General features: G+C 47.2%; 1 protein-coding gene across 2 annotated transcripts in view; it reads right to left on the bottom strand.

Annotated features, from left to right (window-relative positions):
• Positions 1–16,667, bottom strand: part of TRABD2B (TraB domain containing 2B) — a 627,183-nt gene that overhangs the window by 347,515 nt on the left and 263,001 nt on the right. The window lies entirely within an intron of this gene.

Genomic DNA, 16,667 nt, shown 5'->3' with positions numbered 1-16,667 from the left:
CCGACCTTGCAGCGTGTTGACATTATCACGTAATTCCCTAAATAAGCCATCCATTCCGGTGTCGACTCCCTAGAGAGTGACATCACCATTACAGGCAATTGCTCCGCCTCCTCACCAACATCGTCCTCCTACATGTCGACACACACGTACCGACACACAGCACACACACAGGGAATGCTCTGATAGAGGACAGGACCCACTAGCCCTTTGGAGAGACAGAGGGAGAGTTTGCCAGCACACACCAAAAACGCTATAATTATATAGGGACAACCTTATATAAGTGTTTTCCCTTATAGCATCTTTTTTATATATTTCTAACGCCAAATTAGTGCCCCCCCTCTCTGTTTTAACCCTGTTTCTGTAGTGCAGTGCAGGGGAGAGCCTGGGAGCCTTCCCTCCAGCCTTTCTGTGAGGGAAAATGGCGCTGTGTGCTGAGGAGATAGGCCCCGCCCCTTTTTCGGCGGCCTCGTCTCCCGCTCTTAACGGATTCTGGCAGGGGTTAAATATCTCCATATAGCCTCCGGAGGCTATATGTGAGGTATTTTTAGCCAAAATAGGTTTTCATTTGCCTCCCAGGGCGCCCCCCTCCCAGCGCCCTGCACCCTCAGTGACTGCCGTGTGAAGTGTGCTGAGAGGAAAATGGCGCACAGCTGCAGTGCTGTGCGCTACCTTTAGAAGACTGAGGAGTCTTCTGCCGCCGATTCTGGACCTCTTCTTATTTCAGCATCTGCAAGGGGGCCGGCGGCAAGGCTCCGGTGACCATCCAGGCTGTACCTGTGATCGTCCCTCTGGAGCTGATGTCCAGTAGCCAAGAAGCCAATCCATCCTGCACGCAGGTGAGTTCACTTCTTCTCCCCTAAGTCCCTCGTTGCAGTGATCCTGTTGCCAGCAGGACTCACTGTAAAATAAAAAACCTAAGCTAAACTTTTCTAAGCAGCTCTTTAGGAGAGCCACCTAGATTGCACCCTTCTCGGGCGGGCACAAAAATCTAACTGGCTTGGAGGAGGGTCATAGGGGGAGGAGCCAGTGCACACCACCTGATCGGAAAGCTTTACTTTTGTGCCCTGTCTCCTGCGGAGCCGCTATTCCCCATGGTCCTTTCAGGAACCCCAGCATCCACTAGGACGATAGAGAAATGTATTAGTTCTCTCTATCAATTAAATGGATTCCCTTAAGAGTTTTACCATACAGCAAATACAAAAACCCTCACTGCACCCACAGGTCTCTGATGGCGGAAAGGGTAACATTTCTGTAAACAAAAACTGACAATTTTCACTGTGATCCATTTATTTGTCAATACCAGTGGGAGAAAGGTGAAATTCAATCAGCAGATCTACCTAACTTTACCTTTGCTCCAAGCTCCTGCTATTCTGCATATTGGCCCTCATTCCGAGTTGTACGCTCGCTAGCTGCTTTTAGCAGCATTGCACACGCTAGGCCGCCGCCCTCTGGGAGTGTATCTTAGCATAGCAGAATAGCCAACGAAAGATTAGCAGAACTGCTACTAAATAATTTGCTGCAGTTTCTGAGTAGCTCCAGACCTACTCCTAGACTGCGATCACCTCAGTCCGTTTAGTTCCTGGTTTGACGTCACAAACACGCCCTGCGTCCGGCCAGCCACTCCCCAGTTTCTCCAGCTACTCCTGCGTTTTTACCTGGCACGCCTGCATTTTCTAGCACACTCCCTGAAAACGGCCAGTTTCCACCCAGAAACACCCACTTCCTGTCAATCACACTACGATCACTCTAGCGATGAAAAAACATAGCTCGAGCTTGTGTAAATCTACAAAGTTTTGGGTGAAAGTAATTAGTGCATGCGCGCTGCGTACCATGCGCATGCGCATTTTTGTAGTTTTTTCACTTGATTGCTGCACTGTGAAAATCGTCAGCGAGCGAACAACTCGGAATGACCACCATTGTACAGTATGGATACTTATTATATAATGTGTGCGCTTTTCCCATGGTTCCATAAGCCACAGGCAAGGTTAAGTTGTGATGGATTATATGGACTATTCTGTAAAATGGGGTGCTCATGGGATCGTATTTTAAGTCTCCTAGTGCAGGTCAGTACTTATCTGGAGCAGTTGGGCTGTGGGGCCCGGTGTTCTGAACCTGAACCATTTAGAATGTTAGGAACCCACCTGATTATAACACCTGGCCGTGGTAGGTGGGCCCTTATTTTTGGCCAAAAATTATGCTAAGAATCTCAATTTTACTCTATATTAAATTGCAGTTTATTATAATTGTTCTGATTGTCAGTTCTTAGTTTTTAGAGTGTGCACCAGCATTTTCTTTATTTTTTTCTGTGCAGTACTTACTGTGTATGTACTCACATAGATGATAACACTGCAAAAAGGACCAGTCTGATAAGTTTAAAATTCCATTAACTTGCTTATTCTCTCGGAACGCCCCAAATTATGAGAAAGCAGGCCACACTCCTGCATCCAGCTGGCTGTTATGAGGGAGTGGTCTCAGCAAAACGTGGGTATGGCTGAAAGAATGAGATATAGTTGGGCAAATTTGGAGAATGACTGGCAGATTGCAGCTCTGGCCAAATAATAATGTCCTTGGTCCTGCCTAAAGAAGAACACTGACTGAGCATTCATTACATAGCAACGAGACCAGCAGCAGATGCCACAGATTGGGGTTTGTTTACACTTAGAAATATTCTTTTTTAACTCGCACTGGATTAATCAAAGAAAATTGAGGCAGATTTTAAATGAGATATCTCATACTCTATTGTATCTCTTAAAGGTTTATCATGCTTAAGATTGGCTGTTGCATCTTAAGATATATCTACTAATGATGCGGCATACTTAATTGGTGCTAAAATTATATATATATATATATATATAATCCAAGTGTTTTCTGCATGCAGCAGAACAGAAAACACGGCACTGCAGGATCGGGTTCAGTAATCAATATTTACTCCTGCAGTGCCGTGTGTTGTGTTCCGCTGCATGCAGAAAACACTTGGATTTTACATAACTATACAAGGGCACGCAGGCAGATGAACTTTTGTATTGGAGTGCCGAACCAACTTGCAAACTATATATATATATAAATATATATATATATATATATTTATATATATATATATATATATATATATACACTGCTCAAAAAAATAAAGGGAACACTAAAATAACACATCCTAGATCTGAATGAATGAAATATTCTTATTAAATACTTTGTTTTTCACATAGTTGAATGTGCTGACAACAAAATCACACAAAAATGATCAATGGAAATCAAATTTATTAACCCATGGAGGTCTGGATTTGGAGTCACACTCAAAATTAAAGTAGAAAAACACACTACAGGCTGATCCAACTTTGATGTAATGTCCTTAAAACAAGTCAAAATGAGGCTCAGTAGTTTGTGTGGCCTCCACGTGCCTGTATGACCTCCCTACAATGCCTGGGCATGCTCCTGATGAGGTGGCGGATGGTCACCTGAGGGATCTCCTCCCAGACCTGGACTAAAACATCCGCCAACTCCTGGACAGTCTGTGGTGCAACGTGGCGTTGGTGGATGGAGCGGGACATGATGTCCCAGATGTGCTCAATTGGATTCAGGTCTGGGGAACGGGCGGGCCAGTCCATAGCATCAATGCCTTCGACTTGCAAGAACTGCTGACACACTTCAGCCACATGAGGTTGATGTCTAGCATTGTCTTGCATTAGGAGGAACCCAGGGCCAACCGCACCAGCATATGGTCTCACAAGGGGTCTGAGGATCTCATCTCGGTACCTAATGGCAGTCAGGCTACCTCTGGCGAGCACATGGAGGGCTGTGCGGCCCCCCAAAGAAATGCCACCCCACACCATTACTGACCCACTGCCAATCCGGTCATGCTGGAGGATGTTGCAGGCAGCAGAACGTTCTCTTTGGCGTCTCCAGACTCTGTCACGTCTGTCACATGTGCTCAGTGAGAACCTGCTTTCATCTGTGAAGAGCACAGGGCGCCAGTGGCGAATTTGCCAATCTTGGTGTTCTCTGGCAAATGCCAAACGTCCTGCATGGTGTTGGGCTGTAAGCACATCCCCCACCTGTGGACGTCGGGCCCTCATACCACCCTCATGGAGTCTGTTTCTGATCGTTTGAGTAGACACATGCACATTTGTGGCTTGCTGGAGGTCATTTTGCAGGGCTCTGGCAGTGCTCCTCCTGTTACTCCTTGCACAAAGGCGGAGGTAGCGGTCCTGCTGCTGGGTTGTTGCCCTCCTACGGCCTCCTCCACGTCTCCTGATGTACTGGCCTGTCTCCAGGTAGCGCCTCCATGCTCTGGACACTACGCTGACAGACACAGCAAACCTTCTTGCCACAGCTCGCATTGATGTGCCATCCTGGATGAGCTGCACTACCTGAGCCACTTGTGTGGGTTGTAGACTCCGTCTCATGCTACCACTGTGAAAGTGAAAGCACCGCCAGCTTTCAAAAGTGACCAAAATATCAGCCAGAAAGCATAGGAGCTGAGAAGTGGTCTGTGGTCACCCTCTGCAGAACAACTCCTTTATTGGGGGTGTCTTGCTAATTGCCTATAATTTCCACCTGTTGCCTATTCCATATGCACAACAGCATGTGAAATTGATTGTCAATCAGTGTTGCTTCCTAAGTGGACGGTTTGATTTCACAGAAGTGTGATTGACTTGGAGTTACATTGTGTTGTTTAAGTGTTCCCTTTATTTTGAGCAGTGTATGTATATATATATATATATATATATATATATATATTGAATGGACAACCCCTTTAAGACCTCCTGATTTTGGGCAATAATCAGTAAGCTGGCGAGTGCCAAACAACTCAATGATCCTAATATGAGAGAGCACGTTAGTGCAGTGACTTGTTCTGATAATCGTTAAACTACCAGGCCATATGGTGTGGCCCCCTTTGAACATAAACGAAGAATTGCTCTTAAGCTTCCAGTTATGAGAGGAATTATGCGTAAAGACTCTGGAAGTCCATATAATTGGGCTTTGTTGATACACATTCCTTTCAAATCTTTTCAGACAAACTAACAAGCCTCTCACTCACGTGGGCCAACCGGGAGGACGTGGCTGTAATCCCATTATTTTTCTGGGCAAATGAGAGCCACGTGTAGAACGATGGGGAGGAGTGAGGGGGTGAATGTGCATCGTTTGGTGACTAGAGGGAAGGTGACCAATGCAGTCAGAATGACAGAAGATTAGGTTCAGGGAAAGACTGCTACGCGCAGAAGTGACTGAAGATACAAGCAGTTTTGCCAGCCCTTAAATATATATTTTTACTGATATCGTGCAAATATAAAATGCATCATGATGTAAAAGCTCCAATATATTATTGCACAGTGGAAAATAATGGACTGCTTGAGTCAGACCAAACTCTGACTCAAAACCTGTGGTGTAATGAACGCTGTTTATAATGTGATAGTGCCGAAAAGCTCTAATTTTAAATCATTTTTTGGATGGGCAAAAATATAATTCATTTTTTACGATCAGTAAACTTACAACCGTTCACTCTTGGATAGAGGTAAATGGTGAAAAACTGTGTATTATATGGCCGTGTTGGGTTGGTAGCACATGAGACTGCCGGTCACCATACCGATGCTGAGAACCCGGCACATAACTAATGTACATCCCGCTGTGTCAATATTCAATAAATATATGTTTGCAACTGAGTCTAAATACGAAGTGCTACGATGCAAAGGCAGCTGCTTTCTGCAACACCAATTAACTTTGTGTTTCGTATACAGATTCAGACTCAGTTGCACACACAGATATACAAGAGTCGCATATCAAAGTACCATGGCCCTCATTCCGAGTTGTTCGCTCGCAAGGCGATTTTAGCAGTATTGCACACGCTAAGCCGCCGCCTACTGGGAGTGAATCTTAGCTTCTTAAAATTGCGAACGAAAGATTCGCAATATTGCGATTACACATCTCGTAGCAGTTTCTGAGTAGCTTCAGACTTACTCGGCATCTGCGATCAGTTCAGTGCTAGTCGTTCCTGGTTTGACGTCACAAACACACCCAGCGTTCGCTCAGACACTCCTCCGTTTCTCCAGCCACTCCCGCGTTTTTTCCGGAAACGGTAGCGTTTTTTCCCACACGCCCATAAAACGTCAATCACACTACGATCGCCTGAGCGAAGAAAAAGCCGTGAGTAAAAATCCAAACTTCATAGCAAATTTACTTGGCGCAGTCGCAGTGCGGACATTGCGCATGCGTACTAAGCGGAAAAACGCTGCGATGCGAAGAAATTTTCCGAGCGAACGACTCGGAATGACCTCCCATGTCACATATTAAATGAATCAGTGCAGTCTTGTGAAGCAGTTTTGTAGCATCGTACTGAGATTAAGGGTGGAATTCAATTATCTGTAATAACATGGAAATTTACAGCGATTTAACTTTTCGCGGCTATCCACAAAAAATTACAGCGCACGCTCCTGTGATTCACCAGAACCAGAGAAAAGGATAAGAAAAAAGGGGAGAGCTGCCTGTACTCCCCCAAAAAAAGCAAAAATCAGTTAGGAAAACAGTATAGAAGTCTATTAGTGGTCATAATGAAAAGATTTGTGGCACTTAAATTGGGTCAAAACATGACAGAAAGCAACTGTTTTTCAGCAAAAATGGTGCTAAAATTAAATTAGTGGTACATAAAAATGCATATAAATATATATTTGGGTCATTTTAAGCCACTTTAAAAAAACAAAACTTTAAAAAACAATTACTCCCACCTGCAAGCCTAAAAACACTTGTCCCACTCATAAAGCACCCCAATATACCATTCCCATTGTACCCCAGTTTACATCCTTTTGCATTTTTTGACCCCAAAAATGACATGTCATTATTGGCTGATTAAAAATAATTAAAAACTTCTTAGTGCTTAATTACTCCTGGAGGGGTAATCCTGACATTTTTACCTTAAAATAGGGATTTTTTTTCCAATTTATCACCTATACATGATAGGGAGAAAAGAAATTTGCAGTAAACCTATGGGGAATTATCACCAATAATTTTTCGCGGACAATTAAATGGGAGCACAGTTTCTACAGCAAAAACAGTATTTCACAGCTAATTGAATTTCCCCACTAAGAAGCAAATTCCTCACTTGCGCCAGGAATCTCGCCCCACATAGTTTATTGAGGCTAGGTGTATGAAAACACATCTGTAATATACCTATGATATTCTGGATTGAAAAGCTTTAAATAGTTTTTTATTTTTTTTAATTTTCTCATACATCCTAGATGATACTGGGGACGACATCAAGATCATGGGGTATAGACGGGATCCGCGGGAGACATGGTCACTCTAAAGACTTTACATTGGGTGTGAACTGGCTCCTCCCTCTATGCCCCTCCTCCAGACCTCAGTTTTAGAAATGTGTCCAGGTCGACTGGATGCACTCTGAGGAGCTCTACTGAGTTTCTCTGAAAAGACTTATGTTAGGTTTTTTATTTTCAGGGAGATCTGCTGGCATCAGACTCCCTGCTTCGTGGGACTGAGGGGGCAGAAGCAGAACCAACTTCCTCAGAGTTTCATGGCTCTGCTTCTGGCTGACAGGACACCATTAGCTCCTGAAGGGAACTGAACGCTATCCGTGTCTAGATGCTCACTCCCACAGCACGCCGTCACCCCCCGCACAGAGCCAGAAGTCAGGTGAGTATGAGAAGATTGAACTTCAATCAAGTAAGTGACGGCTGAGGTACGACGCGGCTGGCGGGAGCGCAGCGCGCCATTGCTGCTTACACACACAGGCACTGCAGGGTGCAGGGCGCGGGGGGGGGGGGGCCTGGGCAGCAAAATACCTCTATAAACTGGCTAATAGGGGGCATAAGATGCCCAGGCAGAGCCCTACCCCCGCCAGTATAAATATTACAAACAGTCTCTGAGGTAAAAAGGGCGGAGCTTCTTCCACAGGCAGCCAGCACACTGCTCAGCACCATTTTCAATCTCTCTCCTCAGGCTGCAGAGATATAGCTGGTCCTCCTCCACTTCTGACTGCAAGTATTCAGGGTGTAAATAAGGGGGGCACAAAGCGATTTGGGTGCTTTACAAATAGGTTTTACTGTGTAAAGAGTGCTGCATGTCAGTGGGCATTCTATGTTCACAGACATTAAATACAGGCGCTGGGGTTGTGAGCTGGCTGCTCCTATACTGTGTCCCTCTGACAGATTTTACTGTGGGTCTGTCCCCAAATAAGTCCCAGTGTGTCTGTGAGTGCTGTACAAGTGTGAGGCATGTCTGAGGCAGGGAGTTCCTCCCAGGAGGAAGCCATTTTAGGGACACAGAGTTGTAATGTGGTGGCGCTACCAGCACACCAAGAGCCTGCATGGGTGAAAGCGCTACGTGACAGTGTGCATCTGATTAACCGTAGATTGGATAAGTCTGAATCTAAGGCTGCATAATGGAGAAAATCTGTGGAAGATGTGATTTTTCAGGATGCTATTATTCATTATGCGTGCGGCCCCTCTGGGTCACATAAGAGACCATTTGCAAATGTTGTAAACACTGATACCGACACGGATTTTGATTCTTGTGTCGACGATAGTAGGTAGGGGAAGGGGAAAGAAGCCCACACCAGCTCTAGGTTCCCAAGAGCAAAAGTCTACCCTAATTCTGCCAAATCCTCAGCATGACGCTGGAACTCCCTTGCGGGAGGCCGCTCAGGTGGGGGCACGTCTCAAACTCTTCAGCCAGGGTTGGATTCTATCTGGCCTGGATCCCTGGGTGTTGCAAATAGTATCCCAGGGATACAAACTACAGTTTCAAGACGTTCCCCCATGTCGATTTTTCAACTCAACCTTGCCATCTTCTCCGCCAGAGAGAGAAGCAGTAACAGCGGCAATCCAAAAATTATGTCAAGACCAGGTCATAGTCCTGGTACCGTTTGTCACAACAAGGGCGGGGTATTTATTCAAGCCTCTTTGTTGTTCCGAAGCCGGACGGTTCGGTCAGACCGATCTTAAATCTAAAAGATCTGAATTTCTTCCTGAAAAGGTTCAAGTTCAAGATGGAATCACTTCGGGCGGTGATTGCCAGTCTGGAGAAGGGGGACTACTTGGTGTCGGTGGATATAAAGGATGCTTACCTGCATGTACCCATTTATCCTCCTCACCAGGCTTATCTGAGATTCGCAATTCAGGATTGCCAATACCAATTCCAGACGTTACCTTTCGGTCTCTCCACGGCGCCGACGGTATTCACCAAGGTGATGGCGGAGATGATGGTCCTCCTTCATCAGAAAGGAGTCAATATAATCCCTTATCTGGACGATCTCCTGATAAAGGCGAGATCCAGGGAGCAGTTATTACAAAACATATCCCTCTCCCTGTCAATACTCCAACAACACGGGTGGATCATAAATTACCCAAAGTCACAGTTGGAACCGACGACAAGGTTGTCTTTCCTCGGGATGATTCTGGACACAGAAGTTCAGAGAGTATTTCTTCCACTGGAAAAAGCTCTGGAAATCCAGAAAATGGTAAAACAGATATTGAAACCATCAAGTGTGTCAATCCATCAGTGCATTCGGTTGTTGGGGAAGATGGTGGCGGCCTACGAGGCCATACAGTTTGGCAGGTTCCATGCCAGAGTATTCCAGTGGGACCTGTTGGACAAATGGTCGGGGTCACACCAACACATGCACAGAAAGATAATCCTGTTGTCTAAAACCAGGATATCGCTCCTGTAGTGGTTGCACAGCTCTCACCTGCTAGAGGGACGCAGGTTCGGGATTCAGGACTGGGTATTAGTAACCACGGATGCAAGTCTCCGAGGCTGGGGAGCAGTCTCTCAGGGAGAGAACTTCCAGGGACGTTGGTCACAACAGGAAGCCTGCCTTCACATAAACGTTCTGGAGCTAAGAGCCATTTACAACGGCCTTCAACAAGCAGTACATCTTCTTCAAGACCGTCCCGTGCAGATCCAGGCAGACAATGTAACAGCAGTTACATACATAAACAGGCAGGGTGGAACGAAAAGCAGAGCGGCAATGGCAGAGGCGACAAAAATCCTCTGCTGGGCAGAAAAACATCTACAAGCTCTGTCGGCAATATTCATTCCGGGAGTAGACAACTGGGAAGCAGACTTTCTCAGCAGACACGATCTCCATCCAGGAGAGTGGGGCCTCCAGCAAGAAGTCTTCGCAGAGGTGACAAGTCTTTGGGGATTTCCTCAAATAGACATGATGGCGTCTTGTCTCAACAAGAAGCTTCAGAGATACTGTTCCAAGTTGAGAGACCCTCAAGCAGTAGCAGTGGATGCACTGGTGACCCACTGGGTGTTTCCGTCAGTGTATGTTCCCTCCACTTCCGCTGATCCGAAAAGTACTCAGGATCATAAGAAAGACAAGGGTTCAAGCAATCTTCATTGCCCCAGACTGGCCAAGAAGGGCTTGGTACCCAGATCTTCAGCAGTTACTCATAGGAGATCCTCGGCCTCTTCCTCCTTGGGAAGACCTGCTGCAGCAGGGGCTGTGTGTGTACCAAGACTTACCGCGGCTACGTTTGATGGCATGGCTGTTGAGCGCAGTATCATAGCCAGGAAGGGTATTCTTAAGGAGGTCATCCCCACCCTTATTCAGGCCAGAAAGGGAGTAACGTCAAAACATTACCACCGTATTTGGAGAAAATATGTGTCTTGGTGTGAATCCAAGAAGGCTCCTTCAGAAGAGTTTCACTTAGGACGTTTTCTCCATTTTTTGCAGGATGGTGTGGAGGCGGGCCTACGATTGGGATTGGGATCAATCAAAGTCCAGATTTCGGCCTTGTCAGTGTTCTTCCAAAAACAATTGGCCTCTCTTCCAGAGGTTCAGACCTTCGTGATAGGGGTTCTGCACATCCAGCCTCCATTCGTGCCTCCAGTGGCACCATGGGACCTTAACGTGGTATTGCAGCTCCTTCAATCGGATTGGTTTGAGCCTCTACAAAAGATAGAGTTGAAGTTTCTCACTTGGAAAGTGGTGATGCTTGTGACATTGGCATCCGCAAGGCGGGTGTCTGAATTGGGGGCCTTGTCTCACAAGAGCCCTTACCTGATTTTCCATGAAGCTAGGGCAGAGATGCGAACTCGACAACATTTTCTTCCTAAGGTGGTTTCTGCTTTTCACATAAACCAACCTATTGTGGTGCCAGTAGTTACTGACACATTCACTGATTCAAAGTCTCTAGATGTGGTTAGAGCGTTGAAAATCTATGTTGCTAGAACAGCTCATATACGGAAAATAGTGGCTCTGTTTGTCCTGTATGATCACAACAAGATTGGCAGTCCTGCTCCCAAGCAGACTATTGCACGTTGGATTAGAAATACGATTCAGCAAGCTCATACTACGGCTGGATTGCCGTTACCGACGTCGGTAAAGGCCCACTCCACTAGAAAGGTGGGCTCATCCTGGGCGGCTGCCCGGGGGGTCTCGGCATTACAACTTTGCCGAGCAGCTACTTGGTCAGGGTCAAACACATTTGCTAAGTTCTACAAGTTTGACACCTTGGCCGATGAGGACCTAAAGTTTTGTCAATCGGTGCTGCAGGGTCATCCGCACTCTCCCGCCCGTACTGGAGCTTTGGTATAGACCCCATGGTCTTAATGTCGTCCCCAGCATCCTCTAGGACGTATGAGAAAATAGGATTTTGATAACCTACCGGTAAATCCTTTTCTCCTAGTCCGTAGAGGATGCTGGGCGCCTGTCCCAGTGCGTACTTTACCTGCAGTTTAGTTATTACAGTTACACAAGTTGTGTTATCTTGGTTTCAGCATGTTGCTGCAATTAGTTCATGCCTGTTGGCGTGTGTTATGTTGAATGCCATGTGTGCGGCATGGTTGAGGGTGTGAGTTGGTAGATATCTCACCACTAGTTAAGTAATTCCTTTCATCGAAATGTCAGTCTCCCTGGGCACAGTTCCTACAACTGAGGTCTGGAGGAGGGGCATAGAGCGAGGAGCCAGTTCACACCCAATGAAAAGTCTTTAGAGTGCCCATGTCTCCTGCGGATCCCATCTATACCCTATGGTCTTGATGTCGTCCCCAGCATCCTCTACGGACTAGGAGAAAAGGATTTACCGGTAGGTTATCAAAATCCTATTTTATGGACCTCTCATCACAGAAAAAAAATAAGCAGAAAGAGTACATCCCAGAAACGTTTTTGCTGTGCTCATTGGGCCTGATTCATGTTTGTAAGTAGAGCAAAAAAAGGAAGCCACTTTGTGTCTGGAACAAACCATGCTGCCATGCAAGGGGAGCAAATACATTTACATTTTTTGTGTGCAGGGTAAATACTGGCTGCTTTTGCATGCAGCCCACAAATGTTAGACAGCTTTATTTGTACACTGCAATTTAGATTTCAGTTTGAACACATCCCACTTAAATCTAAATCTCTTTACATGTGTTACATCTGCCCCACCTGCAGTGCAACATGGTTTTGCCCAGTTGCTTGCTTTTTGCTTTACTTACAAACATGAATCAGGCACATTTTTGCAGCAAAAACAGTGGGAATACTTGCAACATATGCTCCACATACGGGCGTATTTTCAACTCTACATCAGCACCACTGTGTAAAAAAAAAAATGCAGCAGTATACTGTAACAATACATCAGACTTGCCTGCTCTCCCGGAATGGCCGGGAGGCTCCCGAAAATCGGGTGACCCTCCCGGCCCCCCGGAAGAGCAGGCAAGTCTCCCGATTACAGGGGTCCCCCCCTGCCCGGCAGCCCACTTAGCGAGTAAAGTGGGCGGTCCGGGCAGGCGATGACGCGATTCTTGTTGAATCGCGTCATCATAGCCACGCCCCCCTGCTGTATAATGCCGGTAATAGCGGCATTACACAGCGGGGGCGGGGCTTACACGGGACGATCCCGTAGTCACGCCCCCGGCCTGCCTCCGACACCCCACCCCCCGGCCCGCCTACGCCACGCCTCCAGTCCGCCCCCCTCTGCACTCACATCGCAGCCCGCCCCCCTGCCGAACCGACCTGGCTGCTCTCTCCCGGAGAGAGCAGCCAAAAAGTCGGTAAGTATGCAATACATAAAAGAACAATGTGAAACTGTTAGGAGATTGTCCAATTCTTTTTGAATGTGCACTACTATATAAGTACTGTAAACTGCATGGCTGCGGAAGGAGATTGCTAATAATACCCCTTTTACACCTACGAGCACGGGTCGCAGCCGGGAGCCTGACACGGGAGCTGCCCCCTGCTGCGACCCGTGCTCGGTCCCTTTCCCATTAGCAGTCACAACCCGGCATATGCCGGGTTGGTGACGCTTCTAGCTACACGGCAGGGGCGGCGCAGGGAGATCACATGATCTCCCAGCGCCGCCCATCCATACAGTGTAAACGGGAGCCGTGTCGCATCGACACGGCTCCCGTTTACACTACACCCTACCCGGATCATTCCCGTGTCCTACCCAGGTAAATAGCCGGGTAGGATTCACGGGTCACTTGATCCGGGTTTACCCTTTTCCACTTGCCAAAAACACGGGTAAATGCGCGCCCCCGTGCATTTACCCGTGTTTTTTGAGCTAGTGGAAAAGGGGTATAAGAGGACAAACCAGAAGCAGCAATATCTGTAGGGCTAGGACCACATATAGCGGCCAAGCGGGTCCCACTGAACAGGACCCGCTTTGCCGGGAGGAGGGTTTTGTGTGCACACAAATTCTGTTCTGCGATATGCCGCAGAGCAGGATCTGATCAGTGACACACGGGATTTCAATAGAACACAGCACATTGAAATGTATGTGTTCTCAGTGAAATCCCGCCGTCCTGTCATCTGGCTCAACTGCAGCATGCTGCGGTTGGATCTGGCGGCGGCGGGACTGCCGCACGTGTGGATGCCTGCATAGGCGCCCATGTGCAGTCTCCTTACGGTCAAGCTGAACGGGACCTGCTTGGCTATGTGTGGCCCTACCCTAACTGTCACTCATCACCCAATCCTTTCACTTGGGACGGGCCACAAAATAATGGCTGCATGGAGGAGTTGAAGCTATTTAGCTCTAGATGGAAATACAGCTTTAAAATAGATCAGCTAAAAATAAGAATTTACTTACCGATAATTCTATTTCTCGTAGTCCGTAGTGGATGCTGGGGACTCCGTCAGGACCATGGGGTTTAGCGGCTCCGCAGGAGACAGGGCACAATAATAAAAGCTTTAGGATCAGGTGGTGTGCACTGGCTCCTCCCCCTATGACCCTCCTCCAAGCCTCAGTTAGGATACTGTGCCCGGACGAGCGTGCATATTAAGGAAGGATATTGAATCCCGGGTAAGACCCATACCAGCCACACCAATCACACCGTACAACCTGTGATCTGAACCCAGTTAACAGTATGATAACAACGAAGGAGCCTTTGAAAAGATGGCTCACAACAAGAATAACCCGATTTTTGTAACAATAACTATGTACAAGTATTGCAGACAATCCGCACTTGGGATGGGCGCCCAGCATCCACTACGGACTACGAGAAATAGAATTATCGGTAAGTAAATTCTTATTTTCTCTAACGTCCTAAGTGGATGCTGGGGACTCCGTCAGGACCATGGGGATTATACCAAAGCTCCTAAACGGGAGGGAGAGTGCGGATGACTCTGCAGCACTGAATGAGAGAACTCCAGGTCCTCCTCAGTCAGGGTGTGCCCCTGACCAAGTAGCAGCTCGGCAAAGTTGTAAAGCCGAGACCCCTCGGGCAGCCGCCCAAGATGAGCCCACTTCCTTGTGGAATGGGCTTTTACTGATTTTGGCTGTGGCAAGCCTGCCACAGAATGTGCAAGCTGAATTGTACTACAAATCCAGCGAGCAATCGTCTGCTTAGAAGCAGGAACACCCATCTTGTTGGGTGCATACAGGCTAAACAGCGAGTCAGATTTTCTGACTCCAGTCGTCCTGGAAACATATATTTTCAGGGCCCTGACAACGTCAAGTAACTTGGAGTCCTCCAAGTCCCTAGTAGCCGCAGGTACCACAATAGGTTGGTTCATGTGAAAAACAGAAAACACCTTAAGGAGAAATTGAGGACGAGTCCTCAATTCTGCCCTGTCAGAATGAAAAATTAAGTAAGGGCTTTTATATGATAAAGCCGCCCATTCTGACACACGCCTGGCTGAAGCCAGGGCTAATAGAATCTTCACCTTCCATGTGAAATATTTTAATTCCACAGTGGTGAGTGGATCAACCAATGTGACTTTAGGAAACTCAAAACAACATTGAGATCCCCAGGTGCCACTGGGGGCACAAAAGGAGGCTGTATATGCAGTACCCCTTTTACAAACGTCTGAACTTCAGGCACTGAAGCCAGTTCTTTCTGGAAGAAATTCGACAGGGTCGAAATTTGAACCTTAATGGACCCTAATTTTAGGCCCATAGACAGTCCTGTTTTCAGGAAATGTAGGAAACGACCCAGTTGGAATTCCTCTGTAGGGACCTTCTTGGCCTCACACCACGCAACATATTTTCGCCAAATGCGGTGAAAATGTTGTTCGGTTACATCCTTCCTGGCTTCGACCAGGGTAGGGATGACTTCATCTGGAATGCCCTTTCAGGATCCGGCGTTCAACTGCGATGCCGTCAAACGCAGCCGCGGTAAGTCTTGGAACAGACAAGGCCCCTGCTGGAGCAGGTCCTTTCTTAAAGGTAGAGGCCACGGTTCTTCCGTGAGCATCTCTTGAAGTTCCGGGTACCAAGTCCTTCTTGACCCATCCGGAACCACGAGTATCGTTCTTACTCATCTCCTTCTTATGATTCTCAGTACTTTTGGTATGAGATGCATAGGAGGGAACACATACCCTGACTGGTACACCCACAGTGTTACCAGAGCGTCCACCGCTATTGCCTGAGGGTCCCTTGACCTGGCGCAATATCTGTCTAGTTTTTTGTTCAGGCGGGACGCCATCATGTCCACCTTTGGTTTTTCCCAACGGTTTACAATCATGTGGAAGACTTCCCGCTGAAGTCCCCACTCTCCCGGGTGGAGGTTATGCCTGCTGAGGAAGTCTGCTTCCCAGTTTTCCACTCCCGGAATTAACACTGCTGAGAGTGTTATCACATGATTTTTCGCCCAGCGAAGAATCCTTGCAGTTTCTGCCATTTCCCTCCTGCTTCATGTGCCGCCCTGTCTGTTTACGTGGGCGACTGCCGTGATGTTGTCCCACTGGATCAATACCGGCTGACCTTGAAGCAGAGGTCTTGCTAAGCTTAGAGCCTTGTAAATTGCCCTTAGCTCCAGTATATTTATGTGGAGAGAAGTCTCCAGACTTGATCACACTCCCTGGAAATTTTTTCCTTGTGTGACTGCTCCCCAGCCACTCAGGCTGGCATCCGTGGTCACCAGGACCCAGTCCTGAATGTCGAATCTGCGGCCCTTTCATAGATGAGCACTCTGCAGCCACCGCAGAAGAAAACACCCTTGTCCTTGGAGACAGGGTTATCCGCTGATGCATCTGAAGATGCGATCCGGACCATTTTCCCAGCAGATTCCACTGAAAGGTTCTTGCGTGAAATCTACCGAATGGGATCGCTTTGTAAGAAACCACCATTTTTCACAGGACCCTTGTGCAATGATGCACTGATACTTTTCCTGGTTTTAGGAGGTTCCTGACTAGCTCGGATAACTCCCTGGCCTTCTTCTCCGGGAGAAAACATCCTTTTCTGGACTGTGTCCAGAATCATTCCTAGGAACATTAGACGTGTCGTCGGAAAAAG

The sequence above is a fragment of the Pseudophryne corroboree genome, chromosome 9, assembly GCF_028390025.1.
Source record: "Pseudophryne corroboree isolate aPseCor3 chromosome 9, aPseCor3.hap2, whole genome shotgun sequence".
Taxonomy (NCBI): Eukaryota; Metazoa; Chordata; class Amphibia; order Anura; family Myobatrachidae; genus Pseudophryne; species Pseudophryne corroboree.
The sequence above is the reverse complement of the archived record's forward strand: the minus strand, read 5'-3'. Positions and strand labels throughout refer to the sequence as shown.